General features: G+C 39.0%; 1 long non-coding RNA gene across 1 annotated transcript in view; it reads left to right on the top strand.

The window, feature by feature from the left end:
* Positions 1–19,742, top strand: part of LOC141497534 (uncharacterized) — a 60,280-nt gene that overhangs the window by 21,275 nt on the left and 19,263 nt on the right. The window contains exon 3 of the long non-coding RNA XR_012471349.1: positions 26–103. This is a non-coding gene — a long non-coding RNA (uncharacterized LOC141497534). The remainder of the gene's footprint in view (positions 1–25; positions 104–19,742) is intronic.

Below are 19,742 nucleotides of genomic sequence, written 5' to 3'. Positions count from 1 at the left end.
GTTTTTTATCTCTTTTCTAATCTAGTTGATGACCCAGCTGTACAAAGCCAGTAGATTCTCTTACAATCGGCAACCGCATCAGTAACCTGTCAGTAATCGTAAGGTAAGATCTAGTCTATATCATTTTTGTTTTGGTCTTTATTGTTCACAGTAGGAAGTCTGAACTTCTTTTCTCTCACTCTTTCTCTTCTCTTAATAATATTTTTCCTAACTACATATGAAGACAATTTTAAACATTTTTCATTTTAAAAAAATTTAAGTTCCAAATTTTCCCCTCCCTCTCATGTCCACTTTCTCAAAGAGAACAAGCAATTTGATATAGGTTATATATATGTAAATTGTGTAAAACACATTTCTATATTAGTTATAGAAAACAGACCGAGGAAGGACAGACCAAAAAATTTAAAAACCACTAAAAATAAAGTGAAAAATAATATGCTTCAATCTGCATTCAGACTCCATCAGTTCTTTCTCTGGAAATAGATAGCATTTTTCATCATGAATTGTCTTTAGACATCTTTAGAATTGTCTTGGATCATTGCATTACTGAGAAGAATTAAATCATTCATAGTTGATCATTGTACAATGTTGCTGTGTACAGTGCTCACTTCACTTTGCATCAGATCCTAGATCTCTTTTTGAAAGCAGTTTCATCCTATATACAGGGCTTTCTAAAACCCAAAATCATATTTTCCAGTGCATTGTTTAGCTGTGTCATCCTGTATATTGATATAAATGAGTATCAAAGAATATGATTTGGAGGATCATGTTGAGTTCTTAGAATTCCTCTGCCTCTTCAGTGGTTGCATCAGATGTCAGATGTGTTAAGTTTCAGTTCTCAGAGCATTGATGATTAATGGAAAGATACCTGAATTGTTTGGTTGCAATTTTTTAAATTAGTCTGGGGAAAAAAAGATTAAAGAAAAGTCTGAGGTGTACCCATTTGCATTTCCCAGTTTTTTGTCTTTATAGTTTTATACTATAAGCAGAAAATATATCAATTTTCTTTTTGTTTCATCCAAATTGTGAACTCCCTACAACTTCTTGTGAAAGCTAAGAGAAGGACTCTTTCCCCTCACTCCTGTAGAAATGGTGAATTGTTAGGTAGGAAGATGGTGTGCTTAATTCACAGACAGAAAAGCATGAGTTCAAATCCCACCTCAGATACTTATTAGTTGTGTCACCCTGGACAAGTCATGTAAACTGCCTCAGTTTCCCCATCTGTAAAATAGAGATAACAATAGTGTAATCCTTGACAGACTCCCCACTGCCTGAAAACCAGGTGTGTTCTCTTCCCCTTAGGGTCATCTTTGACCCCCATTAATAGGGTTCACTCAGTTATAGAGGGTGGGTTGCCTATACTGTAGTTCTATTTAGTCACTCACAGTCAGATTTGCTTTAACAAAGGAAAATTAAGCTCAAAGATATATTAACAAACATGTAAATATCCCTGAAGTTGTATAATCGTGCCCCCCTCTATACCACCTTAAGCTCTGGAGAAGAGAATGGGATTAGGTTTACAGGTTAGCTGAGTTCGTATATCACACATGCCCAAGTTCTGAGTCCAAAAACCAACCAGCAGCTATAGTCCTAGGCACCCTGGTTTCTCAGTTTCACTACAAGGTTGGGTGTAATAACCTGACTGGAATCTTAACTCCACAGTCACCATGACTGGATCTTCTAGGTCTGGTGGGTATTGTCACTTGCTCCTGAACCTGAGGAGGACAAATGAATAGAGACTCTAAGCCCATTTCTCAGAACCATGGGGTAAAAGATGGGGGAACAAGGTACCCCAGTTTCAGTTGAGGTCATGACTCTTGTGCCATGAATGAACCACATATGATCTTCACCTCCTGGACACAGCAGAAAAAAGAGCTCTCAGTCAAAGAAAGTGACTTCTGTTCATGTGGTTGGGAAACGCAAGAAAGGGCGCCTCCCTGATTGACGGTAAAAGCTAGCTATTATTATTATTATTATTATTATTATTATTTATTATTATTTGTCAGGCGAAGCACGTGTTCTGGCTTAGGTTGGCCTGCGTCTGGGGCCACTGGATGCCTCTTCTATTTTGTCTTCCCTTATCTGAGCATAGGGGACCAAATGGTCATCTCAAAATATTCATTTCCAGTCTTAGAGATAAGCAAGTGAATTTGAGTGACTGGAGTCCCTGGGTCCCCCAGGCAAGCCAGCTAGCAATGGAAGGAGTCCATCTATGTATCGGAGAGGTTGACTACCAGCGTGGGCAAGAGTCTAATCCCAGTTCTAGCCTTCCAGAAGAAATGGAATTATTTGGTCAGTGTAGAACCAAGGTGAAACAGGAAATGGGTGTTCAGTAGTTGGACAAAAGATCTGTGTTTTGATGTTTAAGTTTCAACCTCTTGGGAGGTGATAACAGAAGTTATATTGTTGTTGTTAGCTGGACATTTTCTGTCACTCACGTTTTGTAGATCTGGCATGCGTTGAACATTTCTTTATTTCTTTTATATCAAAGAAATGAATAGTTATCCTATATTGGGGTGGGGGAGGGGGAGAAGAAAACATCAATCCATATTGCAAGTAGCTACCAAATGTGGTTGGAATAATTGCCTTCAGTGAACCGCTAAAGACTCTTGGGATCCTAATTTTCTCATTTGTAAAATTATGTAGCCTTAAACTCCTGTGATCCTTTTAAAAAAAATAATACTCTGCTATCAACCTCTCTTTATGTCCCATAGCATGATATGGGTCATTTATGAAAATATAATTTATAGTCAAAAAGAAAGTTTTAAAAAACCCACCATTATACCATTAATGGATAAAGAGCTGACCTCAGTGTCAGGAAGACCTTGGTTTAAATTCCCCAACTTGTCACATCCTGGCTATGTGACCCTGGGCACATCATTTAACCTGGTAATGCCCTACGCAACTTTCTAAGATGATAAATTGCAGAGAAGAATCCTTTCTGTGTTCATAGAGAAAACCTCACTAAAAGCTCCCTCTCCAGATGAAATTAGACATATTGAAAAAGGAGGGGGAAAGGGGCAATGTGGCTTGTCCCAGCTGAAACTAAAATATTTTCTTAGGAGTATGCAAGGGGAAGTATTCTGACTTTTGTAAAACAAATATGAAGAAGTGATATAGTGGCCTAATATTAAAACTGCTGAGCAGCTAGGTAATCAGGTAGAGAGAGTATTTTGCTTATAGTTCAAGAAGACCTGAATTTAAATTCAGCCTCAGATGCATACTAGCTGTGTGACCCTGGGCAAGTCATTTTACCCTGTTTGTCTCCGTTTCCTTATCTGTTAAATAAGCTGGCAAAGGAAACAACAATCCACCACAGTATCTTTGCCAAGAAAACCCCAGATGGGGTCATGAAAGTAAGACATAACTGAAACGAGTGAACAACAATTAAAAAATTTTAAATGCTTCTGAATCCAGGGGACTGATGAATTGATCTTACTCCTTTTCCAGTAAGAAACCCCTCTCAGCTCTGGACTGTCTAGGCACTGGGTTCAGCCCTGGAGGAGTCTGACCACTTAGAGGACTAGACTCCTTCTCTCACATTCTTTGGCTTGAATCTCCTATCCTGGTATCCTGGGGAAAAACTGTTTAAGACTTAGGTTTTCACTCTCGTCTAGGGTCTTTCCCAAAAAAAGAGAGAAGAAAGATATTTGGTGTACAATATAAACCAGATATGGGTCAGATATTCATTTCCTTCATGCAAAAGAAGTGCTAAAAGACATAAAAGATTTCTGATGCAAATTGACAAGACTTAAGTTATCAGGAACTTATAATCAATAACTTCTGCTACAGTCCACCTGGAGGCTGGAGCATGAACATCCAAACACAAGAGACTGCAACAGACAGACACTGTACATTTTATCTCAGCTCATCGATATCCCCCGTCAACATCTCCTAGGAAGTGAGACCAAAGATTGCGTTCGTTCTCCTCCTAGTGGTTCCCCAAGAAAGGTTGGAATAGTTTTCAGGGAAGCTCCTAGGACATAAAGGACCCAAGATGGCTGGATTTAGCTTCAAGGTAAATCTCCTACCTACAAAGGTTTTCCAAGCCTGAACATGTCCATCTTGCGATTGATGCTCATTCACATAAGATCTGAGAAATAACAAACACAGGATTGGGCTCATCTAAACCGAATGTGGACCTTGACTACCATATGCTTACAGCTTCACAGAATGAAGATAGGAAGGAGTTGCCATAACCCTAGCCCTTTTGGGAAGTCCCAGAGGTATTTGACGTCAAAAGAAGCAAGAACCTCATTTTTTAAAAGGCTGAGTCATTGGCTTTTCCTGCTTGACAGTCAATAGGAGGATTGCCTCATGTTCTTGCCTCATCAAGCCTGAATCTCACACAGAGGGGCAACTGGAAGCAGAAAAGATAACTCTATGCATGCTTTACTCAACCTCCAGTTATAATGGAAATATCAGAGCACTCAACAAGGATGGGTGGGAGTGGGGTCCATGGTTCAAAGAATGGTTCCCCTCCCTCACTGAGACTATGAGCAAGTCACAGAATTGCTTTGAGTATCAATATTCCTCAGTGGAAGAATGAGAATGGCAATACTTTCATTTCCTTTGTTACAGGAAAAGACTGTAAACTGTAGATCATTGTATAAATGTAAACTATTATTATTGTTATTGTCACATGATCTAGGGCTACATTTAAAAGTTCCTGCCATAAATCCCTTATTCCAGTATTCAGTCAGTATTTTCTCAGCCAGTCAGGAGTCATATCTTTCTTTCCCTACAAGGAATATATAGCAGCCCAGTGCTGTGTGTGTGTTTCTGGGGGTGAAGGGGGTGTATGACTCTCCCCTGCTTTTTGGACTGAATATTACATGTTTCTGAAGAATTGAAATTGAATAAAGAATGCAGTTATTGAAAATGATTCAGGTACGGATGTTCATCTCATTTAAATGGATGATCCAAAACTTCCCATCTATCACAGAAATTACTTCTTGGATATCTTTGTTGTTGCTTGTTGAAAAGTTCTTATAACCCAAAGAGTCTGGCCATTGGGATAAAAACTCCCTCTTTGTTAAAAATTGCTGGGAAAATTGGAAGTTAGTATGGAAGAAACTTAGATTAGACTAACACCTCACACCCTTTACCAAGATAAGATCCAAATGGTTACAGGACATAGACATAAAAAACAATACTATAAGCAAATTAGAAGATCAAGGACTAGTCTACCTGTCAAATCTATGGAAAGGGGAACAGTTTATGACTAAGGAAGAGTTGGAGAAAATCACCAAAATCCAATTAGATGATTTCGATTACATTAAATTAAAAAGTTTTTGCACAGATAAAACCAATGTAACCAAGATCAAAAGAAATGTAGTAAATTGGGAAACAATCTTTACAACTAATGATTCTGACAAAGGACTCATTTCTAAAATATACAGAGAACTGAATCATATTTTTAAAACAAAAAGCCACTCCCCAATTGACAAATGGTCAAAGGATATGCAAAGGCAATTTACAGATGAGGAGATCAAAGTAATCTATAGCCATATGAAAAAATGCTCTAAATCATTAATTATTAGAGAAATGCAAATTAAAGCTTCTCTGAGCTACCACCTCACACCTCTCAGATTGGCCAATATGACCAGGAAGAATAATGATCATTGTTGGAAGGGATGTGGGAAATCTGGGACACTATTACACTGTTGGTGGAGCTGTGAACTCATCCAACCTTTCTGGAGAGTTATTTGGAACTATGCCCAAAGGGCAACAAAAATGTGCATACCCTTTGACCCAGCAATACCACTACTGGGTCTATACCCTGAAGAGATGAGGAAAAAGGGTAAAAACATTACTTGCACAAAAATATTCATAGCAGCCCTGTTTGTGGTGGCAAAGAATTGGAAATCCAGTAAATGTCCTTCAATTGGGGAATGGCTTAGCAAACTGTGGTCTATGTATGTCATGGAACACTATTGTTCTATTAGAAACCAGGAGGGATGGGATTTCAGGGAAGCCTGGAGGGATTTGCATGAACTGATGCTGAGTGAGATGAACAGAACCAGAAAAACACTGTACACCCTAACAGCAACATGGGAGTGTTGATCAACCTTGAAGGACTTGCTCATTCCATCAGTGCAACAATCGGGAACAATTTTGGGCTGTCTGCAAAGGAGGGTGCCATCTATATCCAGATAAGGAGCTGTGGAGTTTGAACAAAGTGCAAGGACTATTCCCTTTAATTTAGAAAAAAAAACCAGATATCTTATTGTCTGATCTTGTTACCTCTTAGACTTCTCTTCTTTTAGGATATGATTTCTCTCTCATCACACCCAATTTGGATCAAGGTACAACATGGAAACAAAGTAAAGACTGACAGAGTGCTCTCTGTGGGGGGGAGGGGGGAAGGAAGCAAGATTGGGGGAAAATATAAAACTCAATATCTTTAATAAAAATAAATTTAAATTAAAAAAAAAAGAAAGAAAAGTTCTTATACTGATCTTTATCCCTTCCACTCACTTTCTCTAATTCTTATGAAAGATATGAAAACCTTTTAGATATTTGAAAACAGCTGAGTGAGGTCCCTTTCCTTCCCCCAAAGTGGCATCCCTAGCTTCTAATTTAAGATTGCTATACTAAACATGTTTTGGAATTCTATCATTGTTATTGTTCAGTCGTGTCCCACTTTTCATGCCCCAATACACCAGATCACTCTATACTATCCATGGAGTTTTCTTGATAAAGATACTGGAGTGGTTTGCCATTTCATTCTCCAGCTCAAATACAGATGAGGAAACTGAGGCAAATAAAACTAAGTGACTTGCCCAGGGTCATCCAGCTATGTCTGAGACTGGATTTGAATTCACATTCTTCCTGACTCTAGGACAACCTTAGGTGAATCAGTGAATAGAGCACTGAGTTTAGAATCAGGAAGACTCATCTTCATGCATTCTAATCTAACATTAGACACTTTCTAGTTGTATGACCCTCGAGCAAGTCACTTCACCCTGTTTGTCCCAGTTTTCTCATCTGTAAAATGGATTTTAGAAGGAAATGGCAAAGCACTCCAGTATTTTTGTCAAAAAAACCCTAAATGGGGGGCAGCTAGGTGGCACAGTGGATAGAGCACTGACCCTGGAGTCAGGAGTACCTGAGTTCAAATCCAAACTCAGATATTTTTTTAGTTACCTTGCTGTGTGGCCTTGGGCAAGCCACTTAACCCCATTGCCTTGCAAAAACTAAAAAAAAAAAAAAAAAAAATGGGATCACACTGTGTCAAACATGACAAACTCTAGTTCCCACTTAGTTGTTCCCAGAATACTTGGTAAAAATCCAACCTTTGGCATTTACTGTGTGATCTTGAGAAAGTCACTTAGCATATACATAGCCTGAGTTTCTTCAGATATAAAATGAAAAAGTTGGACTAGACAATGTCTCTAGAGTTATGATTTTCTGGCTAGTCCCAACCCACCATTTAGCAGATGAAGAAACTTCCCTAAACTGAAATATTGAATGACTTGCCTAGGATTACATGGACAGTAAGCCTGTGTAGCAGAGTAAGGATTTGAAGACTCGGTGTTCTGATCCCCAACCGATGTTCTTTTTACTATATCATATTAGCTTCTTCCAATTTATAATGTACAATTGAGATATAAAGTTATCTCTGCATCTGCAGTCACATGAGTACAGCTAATTCTGTTTAGACTTGAAATCTCATCTAATAGTTACATTACAAATCCCAGTCTATCTACCATGCAATGAATATTTCTGTTTGGTACTTTTGCTAGAGATCTTAATTATATCTGAATACCTTCATAATTAGATACTGTTTAACAAAATTGACTCAATTTAAAAACAATAAAATAACTAAATTTTGAAGTCACAGGACCTGAGATCAAATCCAAATCTCACTTTTGTGATTTTGGGCAAGTCACCTTTACCTCTCTGGGCCTCTGTGTCTCTTTCTGTAAAATAAAGAGATTCAGACTCTAAGATCCCTTGTACTTGAAACCTTATGGTTTTTTCACCATGGATTTATTTGATTTTCATCATAAATACTGAGAGACAAGATGGCCAAGTATTCTCTGAAAGGCTATTTCCTATCAGGCACATGATGAAGCCAATTCCACTGTCTTCTTCATTTGTCCCTCCAAGGAAAATCTCTGACTCATTCTTCCACTTAGGGACAATGTCCTTAAATGTCTGCTACTTTCATTTATCCTAAGAATATCAAGAATGAAAGGGTTCGGGTCTTCCAAGAATATGCCAACTTGTTGGACATTAGACAAAGAGCTCACATTTAAAGGACTGAAAGTTCAACGGATGTTAATAGACAATCTAAAAATTGTAATTCTTTTTAGGAAATGATTTCTCCCTTCCTCCCACTGTGGCTGCAGTGCCTGCCCAGGATGGAGAGGCAATTTTCATCCTTCTTTATTTCATGAGTCTCCCTGCCCCAAGGACTCATCACCTAATGGTCAATTATTAGTGATAAGTTTCTTGGTACTTAGCTAAGTTGGTCCTCTGGCTTGGTCTGTTGCCAGAATATACTTTGAGCTTTGACTTTTTGGTAGCATCTTAACTAATGAACGACCTCATGCTGGGGGGAGGGGGGAATGGGAGAGAAGATAATAGCCTTCCTATAAAATAGGGTCACCTCTACTCCACAGGGAGGAATTCAGAGTAGGACTTTATGGATGGGTAATAATAAAAACTCATTTATATAAATAGCATTGTGGGTTCTGTGGATAAAGAGCTGGTTGCAGAGAGGGAGTCCTGAATTCAGGTACCATCTCTGTCATATGCTGATTCAGTCTCTGAAATCCTCAGTGACCCAGTGCTATGACACAAGTACTAATCTTTGTTGGTCAGGTAGGTTTCCTCACCAGGTCATTACAAGAACTCATATTTAATAAAGTTCATTAAGGTTTACAAAGGCCCGTGAAAGCAGGGAACATATCTTGCCTTAACTTTGGTTCTCCCCCCAAGGTTCTGCCCACAATTAATGGTTACAACACTCACCAGTTTAAGTATAACAGGATATCCCTGCTTGAAAGCTCTGACCTTGTGAATTCTAGGTTCAAGGTCTGATTCTTAGTTATTTCCCAGCTGTGTGACCTTGGACAAGTTGTTTCTCTTTTGTGGACCTCAGGTTCCTAATCCATAAAATAGTAACTAGAAAGACTTCCTATCTCATAGATCTCTTTCCATAAGAGGTCCTTAAGAAATGTTCACTAAATGGAATTAATAAAATAAGGTCACAGGTTTGAAACTTGGAAGATGGAAAAGGGCTTTCTGAGGATTTTTTCATGAAGGAAATCCAATTATTAAGTTAATGAGGTCCCTTGTATGATAAAAAGGTCGATTTCCCACTCCAATAAGACACTTTTTCTTTTTTTTTTAGGATTTTGCAAGGCAAATGGAGTTAAGTGGCTTGCTCAAGGCCACACAGCTAGGTAATTATTAAGTGTCTGAGTTCGGATTTGAACTCAGGTCCTCCTGACTCCAGGGCCGGTGCTCTATCCACTGCGCCACCTAGCCACCCCAAGACATTTTCTTGAAACCAATTTGTTGTTGTTCAGTTATGTCCAACTCTTCATAATCCCATTTTGAGTTTGGGGGTTTGGTTTTTTTTTTTTTGGCAAATGTACTATAGTGGTTTGCCATTTCCTTTTCCAGATCATTTTATAGACAAAGAAACTAAGGCAATGAGGATTAAATGATTTATCCAGAGTCTCATAGCTAATAAGTATCTGGGACTGGATTTGGACTCAGGAAGATGAATCTTCTGATTCCGGGTCCAGACTCTGTCCATTGTGTTACCTGGTTACCTAAACAAAAATATAGTCAAGTAAACCAAACCAATACATCATCCATATGCCTCCTTTTACACCTGTTGTCTACACCTTTCTGCAAAGAGGAAAGGGACCTTTGAAGTCATAATTAGTCACTACATTGTACAAAAGGGGAAAATATTCAGATTCTTTTGGTTGCTATGTTATTGTGTTTTTTGAGGTTGGGTCTCTTATTTTTTCCTTAAACATTTATGTAGTGTTTACTATGTACCAAGTGCTTTACAGTTATCTCATTTGATATCAAAACAACTCTTAAGAGGTACTGCTATTATCCTTCTTTTATAGTCAAGGAAACTGAGGCAGAGGTCAAGTGACTTGTCTAAGGTCATTCAGTCAGTGAAAGTTCAAATTTGAACTCAGACTCCAGGCCTGGTTCTCTATGCACTTGGTCACCCAGCTGCCTTAGCCAGATTGGAAATACAGCAGTCAGACTTCATATCTGACCAGCTTGAGCCTTCCCTTGGTTTAAAACCCCTGAGCTCAAACAGCCCACCTCCCAAATGGCAGAAATTACAATGGATGTTGCCATGCCCAACACTACATCTTTGTTATCCAGTTCAATTCAACAGAATTCAACAAGTATTTATTAAGCTTCTATAGGTCAAGATGGCTAGAGGTCGGGGCGGCTAGGTGGCACAGTGGATAAAGCACCAGTCTTGGAGTCAGGAGTACCTGGGTTCAAATCCGGTCTCAGACACTTAATAATTACCTAGCTGTGTGGCCTTGGGCAAGCCACTTAACCCTGTTTGCCTTGCAAAAAAACCTAAAAAAAAAAAAAGATGGCTAGAGGTCAAGAAGCTGATTAACTGTGAGGGTCATCAGCAATATTCTAGGAAAACCTCTGGATTTGGGATCAGGAGCCCTGGGCTGAAATCCTGGGGGGGGGGGGGTTCATGAAGATACCTAATCCCATCCCTTCATTTTATAGATTAAAAAAAAAAACCTGAGGGGCGACTAGATGGCGCAATGGATAGAGCACCGGCCCTGGAGTCAGGAGTACCTGAGTTCAAATCCGGTCTCAGACACTTAATAATTACCTAGTTGTGTGGCCTTGGCCAAGCCACTTAACCCCATTTGCCTTGCAAAAAAAAAAACCTAAAAAAAAAACTGAGATCTAGGGAGAGCAAGGAACTCAGCCAAGGTCACATACATTTATTAAGAGCCTCTTAACTGGGAGATGGGAACACAAAACAAACTTAAAACAGAAGCTTATATTCTCAATTTGTAATTATTTACTGTGTCTACTGTATGTGTGAGGTACTAGGGCTCTATAGACAAAAGTGAAACAATCTTTGCCTTCAAGGAATTTATAATCCATCTGGGAGTCAGTATAGCCATACATAAATATATTTTAATATATTGTATATAATGTATCTTCTATTTATACATATAATATTTGCAGTGCATTTAAATACAAGATAATTTTAGGGAGTTTGGGACATCAGGAAAGTCCATGTAAAAGGTGTTACTTGAATAAACTTTTGAAAGAACCAAGGAATTCTAAAAGGTGAAACTTAGGAAGGAATACATCCAAGAATCTTCTCCATGCTTTGCCTCCAGTTTCCCTTTCTAACCTTATCCTTAACATCCTTTAGGATCTGGATATGCTGTTGTGTACACCTTTCTGCAAAGAGGATAGGGACCTTTGAAGTCATAATTAGTTACTACATTGTTCAAAAGGGGAAAATATTCAGCCAGCACAAGACCTAGAAGTGGAATATTGAGTGTCATTTGTATGGACAGGGAGAAGTCCAGTTTGGCTCTATTGTAGAAAAAAGGAAGGTGAGAGATGTATAATAAAATTGGAAAGAGAGATCAAGTTGGTAAGGGATTTAAATGTCAGAAGAGTTTGTATTCGATTCCCAAAGGATCAGGGAGTCATTGAAGTTTCTTGAGTAGGAGTGTGACAGAGTCAGACTTTTACTTAAGAAAAATTACTCAGGGCGGCTAGGTGGCGCAGTGGATAAAGCACCAGCCCTGGAGTCAGGAGTACCTAGGTTCAAATCCAGTCTCAGACACTTAATAATTGCACTTAATAATGACCTAGCTGTGTGGCCTTGGGCAAGCCACTTCACCCCATTTGCCTTGCAAAAACCTAAAACAAAAATTACTCTAATGAATATGTGGAATGTGTACTGGAAAGATGAGAGATTTGAGGCAGGGACACCTATTTAGGAGGCTAATTCAAGAGTCTAGTACAGAGGTGTTGAGGGCACAAGGTTTTGGCCTTGTAAGTGGGATGGATATGAGAAATTATGAGGGTAAAAATAAAGTTGGTTTAGTGGGGGGTGGGGGGAAATGTGTCTAATTTGAACCTGGGTATAACTGGAAGGATGGTGATGCCTTCGGTACAAAAAGGGAAAGGAATAGATTTTTGGGTGAAGATAATGAAATTCTGTTTGAGGTATATTAAGATTGAGATTCCCTTGGAATGTCTAGTTTAAATTGTTCAATAGACAGTTAGTAATATAGGACAGCTAGGTGGTCCCATGGCCTGGAGTCAAGAAGACCCATCATCTTAAATTCAAATCTAACCTAACCTCAGACTCTTTTTTTTTATTTTATTTTTTTGCAAGGCAAATGGGATGAAGTGGCTTGCCCAAGGCCACACAGCTAGGTCATTATTAAGTGTCTGAGGTCAAATTTGAACTCAGGTACTCCTGACTCCAGGGCTGGTGCTCTATCCAGTGCACTACCTAGCGGCCCCTTCAGACTCTTACTAGCTGTATCACTTCAAAGGACAAGTCTCTCCACCCTTTTGCCTCAGTTCCTCATCTGTAAAATGAACTGGAGAAGGAAATGTCAAGCCACTCTAGTATCTTTGCCAAGAAAACCCCCAAATGGGGTCACAAAGAATTAGTACAACTGAAAAGACTCAAAAAACAACAAAATATGAGACAAAAGCATAGGGGAGACTGGATACACTGAAGGGGGAGACATCTGCCTAGAGATGATTATTTTTTTAAGGTTTTTGCAAGGCAAATGGGGTTAAGTGGCTTGCCCAAGGCCACACAGCTAGGTAATTATTAGGTGTCTGAGATCAGATTTGAACCCAGGTACTCCTGACTCCAGAGCCGGTGCTTTTATACACTGCGCCACCTAGCTGCCCCTAGAGATGATTATTAAACCCTAGGAGCTGATGAAATTTAACAAGTGAAAGTGAAAAGAGGGAAAAGGACCCCATTCAGAGCCTTGGGGAAATGTTATAGGCTTCCCATGGATGAAGAGCCAATAGAAGAGAAGGGGCAGAAAATCTAGAGAGAGCTGAGGCAGGAAAAACCAGGGTTCAGTTTTTAGAAGGGGGGGGGTCACTGGTGTCAGATATTGCTCTGGGAATATAAGATGAATGCAAGGAAATAGGTGATTTGAGGAAGAAAGGTACAGGAATAGCTGGGTATGTGCAAAAAGAAGATGTGGCTCCTCACTGAGCCTTGAAAGGAAAGGAAAGATGTTGTCCCAGGAAAATTAAAATGTACGTTCCTGGTAGGGGATAACACAACAGAAATATGTGGAGATGGTAATGGAAAGTCTAATCTAGAGTCCAGTTGGCAGCCCAGCATATCCAGATCCTAAAGGATGTTAAGGATAGTAAGTAAGGTTAGAAAGGTAAATTGGAGGCAAAGCATGGAAGTTCTTGAATGTGGGATTGAGTGAACAGTTTTAATTCAGAATGACCTAGCTGTCCAAGATGTCCAGAAATGTTGAGCATGAAGAATCAGGCCAGTTGATATATCAGCGTAAAGTTACAGACACAGCTCTGGTCTTCCAGGACTTTCCTAAGAGCAGAAGGGATGGGGACAAGAAAATGTAATCTGTAAATGAAGAGGAGATTAAATACCTAAACAACCCTATCTCAGAAAAAGAAATTCAACAAGCCATCATTGAACTCCCTAAGAAAAAAAATCTCCAGGGCCTGATGGATTCACAAGTGAATTCTACCAAACATTTAAGCAACAATTGGTTCCAATTCTACAAAAACTCTTTGGAAAAATAGGGGAAGATGGAACTCTGCCTAACTCTTTCTATGAAAACAATATGGTGCTGATACCTAAACCAGGAAGAGTTAAAATAGAGAAAGAAAATTATAGACCGATCTCCCTGATGAATATAGATGCAAAAATCTTAAAGAAAATCTTAGCAAATAAAATCTTACAACAAGTTATCACTAGGATAATATATTTTGACCAAGTAGGATTCATCCCAGGAATGCAGGGTTGGTGCAATATTAGGAAAATTGCTAGTACAATCAATTATATCAACAGCAAACCTATCAGAAATTATATATCAATAGATGCTGAAAAAGTTTTTGATGAAATACAGCACCCATTCCTACCAAAAAACACTAGAGAGTGTAGAAATAAATGGACTGTTCCTTAGAATAATAAGCAGTATCTATCTGAAGCCAGCAACAAGCATTATATTCAATGGGAAGAGGCTAGAGGCATTCCCAAGAAGATCAGGGGTGAAACAAGGATGCCCATTATCACCACTACTATTCAATATTATATTAGAAATGTTAGGGGCAGCTAGGTGGCACAGTGGATAAAGCACCTGGCCCTGGAGTCAGGAGTACCTGGGTTCAAATCTGGTCTCAGACACTTAATAATTACCTAGCTGTGTGGCCTTGGGCAAGCCACTTAACCCCATTGCCTAGCAAAAAAACAAAACAAAACAAAACAACAACAACAACAAAAAGTTAGCTTCAGCAATTAGAGAAGAAAAAGAAATTGAAGGAATTAGAATTGGGAAGGAAGAGACAAAACTCACTCTTTGCAGATGACATGATGGTCTACCTAGAGAATCCCAAGAAATCATCCAAAAAACTACTGGACACAATTAGCAATTTTAGCAAAGTTGCAGGATATAAAATAAACCCTCATAAATCCTCAACTTTTCTATATATGACTAGCAAGTTAGAGCAGGAAGAGCTAGAAAGAGAAATCCCATTCAAAGTAACCTCAGACAATATAAAATACCTGGGAGTTTGTTTTCCAAGACAGACTCAAACTTTTTGAAAACAATTATAAAACACTTTTCACACGAATTAGATCAGATTTAAATAACTGGGCAAACATCAACTGTTCATGGATAGGTAGAGCTAATATAATAAAAAATTAATGAGTTAGAAAAAGTTGTAAGTAAATTCATATGGAGAAATAAAAAGTCAAGAATTTCCAGGGATTTAATGAAAAAAAGTGCAAAAGAAGGTGGCTTAGCCCTACCTGATATAAAGTCATATTATAAAGCACCAGTCATCAAAACTATCTGGTATTGGCTAAGAAATAGAGTGGTGAATCAGTGGAGTAGAGTAGATGCAATAGCAGGAAATGATTATAGTAATCTGCTGTTTGATAAACCCAAAGAGACTAGCTATTGGAATAAAAGCTCTCTTCAATAAAAACTGCTGGGAAAATTGGAAGTTAGTATGGAAGAAATTTTGATTAGACCAACATCTCACACCCTTTACCAAGATAAGATCCAAATGGATACAGGATTTAGACATAAAAAACAATACTATAAGCAAACTAGAAGCTCAAAGACTAGTTTACCTGTCAGATCTATGAAAAGGGAAGCAGTTTATGAATAAGGAAGAGATGGAGAACATCACTAAAAACAAACCAGATGATTTTGATTAAATTAAAAAAGTTTTGCACAGACAAAACCACTGTAACCAAGATCAAAAGAAATGCAGTAAACTGGGAAACAATCTTTACAACTAATGTTTCTGATAACTCGTTTCTAAAGTATACAGAGAACTGAGTCAAATTTTTTAAAAAAGCCATTCCTCAATTGACAAATGGTCAAAGGATATGCAAAGGCAGTTTACAGATGAGATCAAAACAATCCATAGTCATATGAAAAATTGCTCTAAATCATTACTTATTAGAGAAATGCAAATTAAAGTTTCTGTGAGGTACCACCTCACACCTCTCAGACTGGCTAATTAACCAGAAAGGATAATGATCATTGTTGGGAGGGTTGTGGGAAATCTGGGACACTGTTACATTGCAAGTGGAACTGTGAACTCATCCAACCTTTCTGGAGAGAAATTTGGAATACGCCCAAAGGGCAACAAAAATGTGCATACCCTTTGACCCAGCAATACCACTACTGGGTCTATACCCTGAAGAGATGAGGAAAAAGGGTAAAAACATTACTTGTACAAAAATATTCATAGCAGCCCTGTTTGTGATGGCAAAGAATTGGAAATTAAGTGAATGTTGTTCAATTGGAGAATGGCTTAGCAAGCTGTGGTATATGTATGCCATGGAACACTATTGTTCTATTAGAAACCAGGAGGGAGGGGAATTCAGGGAATCCTGGAGGGATGTGCATGAACTGATGCTGAGTGAGATGAGCAGAACCAGAAAAACATTGTACACTCTAACAGCAACATGGGGGTGATGATCAACCGTGATGGACTTGCTCATTCCATCAGTGCAACAATCAGTGACAATTTGGGGCTGTCTGCAATGGAGAATACCATCTGTAACCAGAGAAATAACTGTGGAGTTTGAACAAAGACCAAGGACTATTACCTTTAATTTGGGGGGGGGGGGACCTGATATCTTATTGTCTGATCTTGCTATCTCTTATACGTTATATTTCTTCCTTAAGGATGTGATTTCTCTCTCATTCAATTTGGATCAATGAATACCATGGAAACAATGTAAAGACTGACAAATTGCCTTCTATGGGGGGGTGGGGGGAAGGAAGTAAGATCAGGGGAAAAATTGTAAAGCTCTAAATAAATAAAATCTTAAAAAGAAAAAAGAAAATGTAACCTGAACACAGATGACTGAATAAATGCATAATGATTTAAAGAGGAAAAGAGATTTATAGTCTTGGGAAGAGCTTCATGGTCAAAATTAGACCTGAGTTGAACTTTGAAGAATCCTTCCAAGAAGCAGAAGTAAGAAGGGAGTGAATTCAAGGCAAAGGGAACAGCTTAAGCAAAGGTGTGGAAATAGGAGATGGAATGTGAAATTCAAGAACAGCTAGTTGGGCCAGAACACTGAAGGTCTGAAAGGGAGGAACAGGAAATATCAAGCCAAATTTGTGGGACCTTTGAATAACAGGCTGAGGAATTTGTATTTTACCTTGAGTAAGGAGAATTTCATGGTCTGTCCCTTAGGAAGATTCTTTTGATAGCTTTGTGAAAGATAGATTGGAAAAGGGAGATAGAAATCAATCAGCAACTATTTCTAGGGGCAGCTAGGTGCTGCAGTGGATAGAGCACCAGCCCTAGTCAAGAAGACCTGAGTTCAAATCCAGCCTCATAGTCTTAATTACCTAGCTGTGTGACCTTGGGCAAGTCACTTAACCTCAGTGCCTTGTTTAAAAAAAAATATTTTTTAAGGGACTGCTAGGTGGTGAATTGGATAGAGCACCAGTTCTGGAGTCAGGAGGACCTGAGTTCAAATTTGACCTCTGACACTGTGTGACCCTATTGCCTCGCTAAAACAAAACACATTTATTAAGTGTCTACTTCATGCAAGCTATGCCAGAACTATTCTAGTTACCTGGAGCCCAAAGGCAAAAGTGAAATAATCCCTACCCTCTTTTGGAAGCTGGGCAGCCAAGTAGGAAAGAGCAAGGCTATTACAATAGTCAAAGAGACAAAATAAGACTTGACTGAGTTGGGATCAGCTGGTACAGGTTAATGGTGAATGGGGTGTTGGATATAACATTATATGGTTTTTTTAAAAAAAATAAATTTAAAATTTTTCTGTTCTAAATTCTTTCCCTCCCTCCACCTCTCCCCCACCCATTCAGAAGGCAAGAAATATGATCCCCTTTATTCATAGGAAGCAATGCAACACTTATTTCTGCATTAGCCATGTTCAGGGGGGAAAGGCAAAAAATATAAAAGCGGAGAAAATAGACTTTAGTCTGTAATCTAAATCCATTGGGATTTTATCTGTAAGTGGGAAACACTTTTCATCATGAGCACCAACACTTGTTTGTTTGTTTTTGTGGGGCAATAGGGTTAAATGACTTGCCCAAGGTCACATAGCTTATAAGTATCAAGTGCCTGAGGCTGGATATGAATTCAGGTCCTCCTGACTCCAGGACTTGGTGCTCTATCCACTGTGCCGCCTAGCTGACCCCAGGACACTTTTAAATTCAATTTGTATTCCTGAACATTTCTCTAACACTTTCCTAAAGTCTAGACAGTCAACAAAACAATTCATAAGCCCTGGATCTCCATATTTACCAATTTCCAAGAAGTAAATACTCATGAAAATTTAATAGTCAACGCTCTGGTTAGAGCTGGCTCCAGCACACCCTTCTGTTCCTAAGTGATTTTTTTTTTTAGTATTTTTGCAAGGCAAATGGAGTTAAGTGGCTTGCCCAAGGCCACACAGCTACGTAATGATGAAGCATCTGAGGTCGGATTTGAACCCAGCTATTCCTGACTTTAGGGCAGGTGCTCTATCCACTGCACCACCTAGCCACCCCCTAAATGATGTTTTAAAAAAATTTTAAACCACTGTTAAAAGAATCCCTGATGTAAGAAGACAAAGAAATTAAGAAAAAGATAAAAAAGTGAATGAAAACCAATAAGAGAGATGTTGTGAAAACAGGACTGACAGGGTATGTTAATTTCCTGGATCTGGGGGTGAGGAGGGAAGAATTATGAATGATAAGGAGCTATTGGGAAACTGGGAGAATGGTGGTACCTTTAAAAGAGGCAAGGAAGCCTAGAAAAGAGACAAGTTTACCTGGGAAGGATAAAGGTTCAATTCGAAGCAGCAAGGTGGCACTGGAGTAGATAGGGTTCCAGACCTGAAGTCATGACGACTCATTTTCCCAAGTTCAAATCTAGCACTAATCATTTACTAGATGTGTGACTTTGGGCCAGTCACTTGACTTTCTATACCTCAGTTTCCTCATTTATAAAATGGGCTGGAGAAAGAAGTGGCAAACCACTCCAGTATCTTTATCAGGAAAACCCAGAATGGGGTCAGGAAATGTTGATTGAAAAACCACTGAACAACAAGTTTGAAGTGAAGGTGGGGGACATTCAGATGGGGATTTCAAACAGACATTAGGAGATACAAGACTAGGGCACAGCTAGGCAGTGTAACAGGGGCCCTGGAGTCAGGAGGACCTGAGTTCAAATTTGACCTCAGGCACTTCATTACCTAGCTTTGTGACTTTGGGCAGTCACTTAAAGCCAATGCCTTGCAAAAAAAAGGAAAAAAAGAATAGCCCAGATGGGGTCACAGAGAATTGGACACACCAACTGAAATGAGTGAACAAGAAAAATTAAGAGAGGAGATATAAAACTGGAATTTAAGAGAAACATTAGAGCTGGAAGTTTAATTGGGAGTTATCTGTGAAGAGGTAATCAATTGAACACAAGCTGATGAGATCATCAAGAGAGAAGATATTGAGAAATTATCAAAGATATAATTTCTCAAAGGTCTGAGTCTTAGGGAACATCTAAGATTAGGGAGCAGAAAATGGATAAGGAACAAGCAAAGGAGGCTGAAGTGTGACCAGATGTAGAAGTACAAGGAGAGTGGTACCCAATGTCTCCCATGAATGACCTTAAACAAATTGTTTCCCTTCTGTGTGCCTCAGTTTCCTCATCTGTAAAATAGAGGGAGTAATGTAGATGGTCTCTTAAGTTTCCTCCCATCTCTCTAACGTTCTATGATTTTTTTTTTCTTCCCCAAGTCCTCCCACCTCTGTCTTCTAAGGGTCTTCCAGCTCTGACATTCTATGTTCTAAGGACCCTCCCAGGTCTAACATTCTGTGACTAAGGACCCTCCCAACCCTGACATCCTGTGTTCTGAGGTCTCTGTAATGTTCTGTGACTCATCACAATAAACATCTATGAGTTCCACATATGGTCTTAGTGGCAACATTTCTGGTCCACAATCTTGGCCAGTGTTCTAATCCCAAGAGCCAAACACA

Source organism: Macrotis lagotis, chromosome X (genome assembly GCF_037893015.1).
Source record: "Macrotis lagotis isolate mMagLag1 chromosome X, bilby.v1.9.chrom.fasta, whole genome shotgun sequence".
Taxonomy (NCBI): Eukaryota; Metazoa; Chordata; class Mammalia; order Peramelemorphia; family Peramelidae; genus Macrotis; species Macrotis lagotis.
This window is presented reverse-complemented; position numbering and strand designations above follow the sequence as displayed.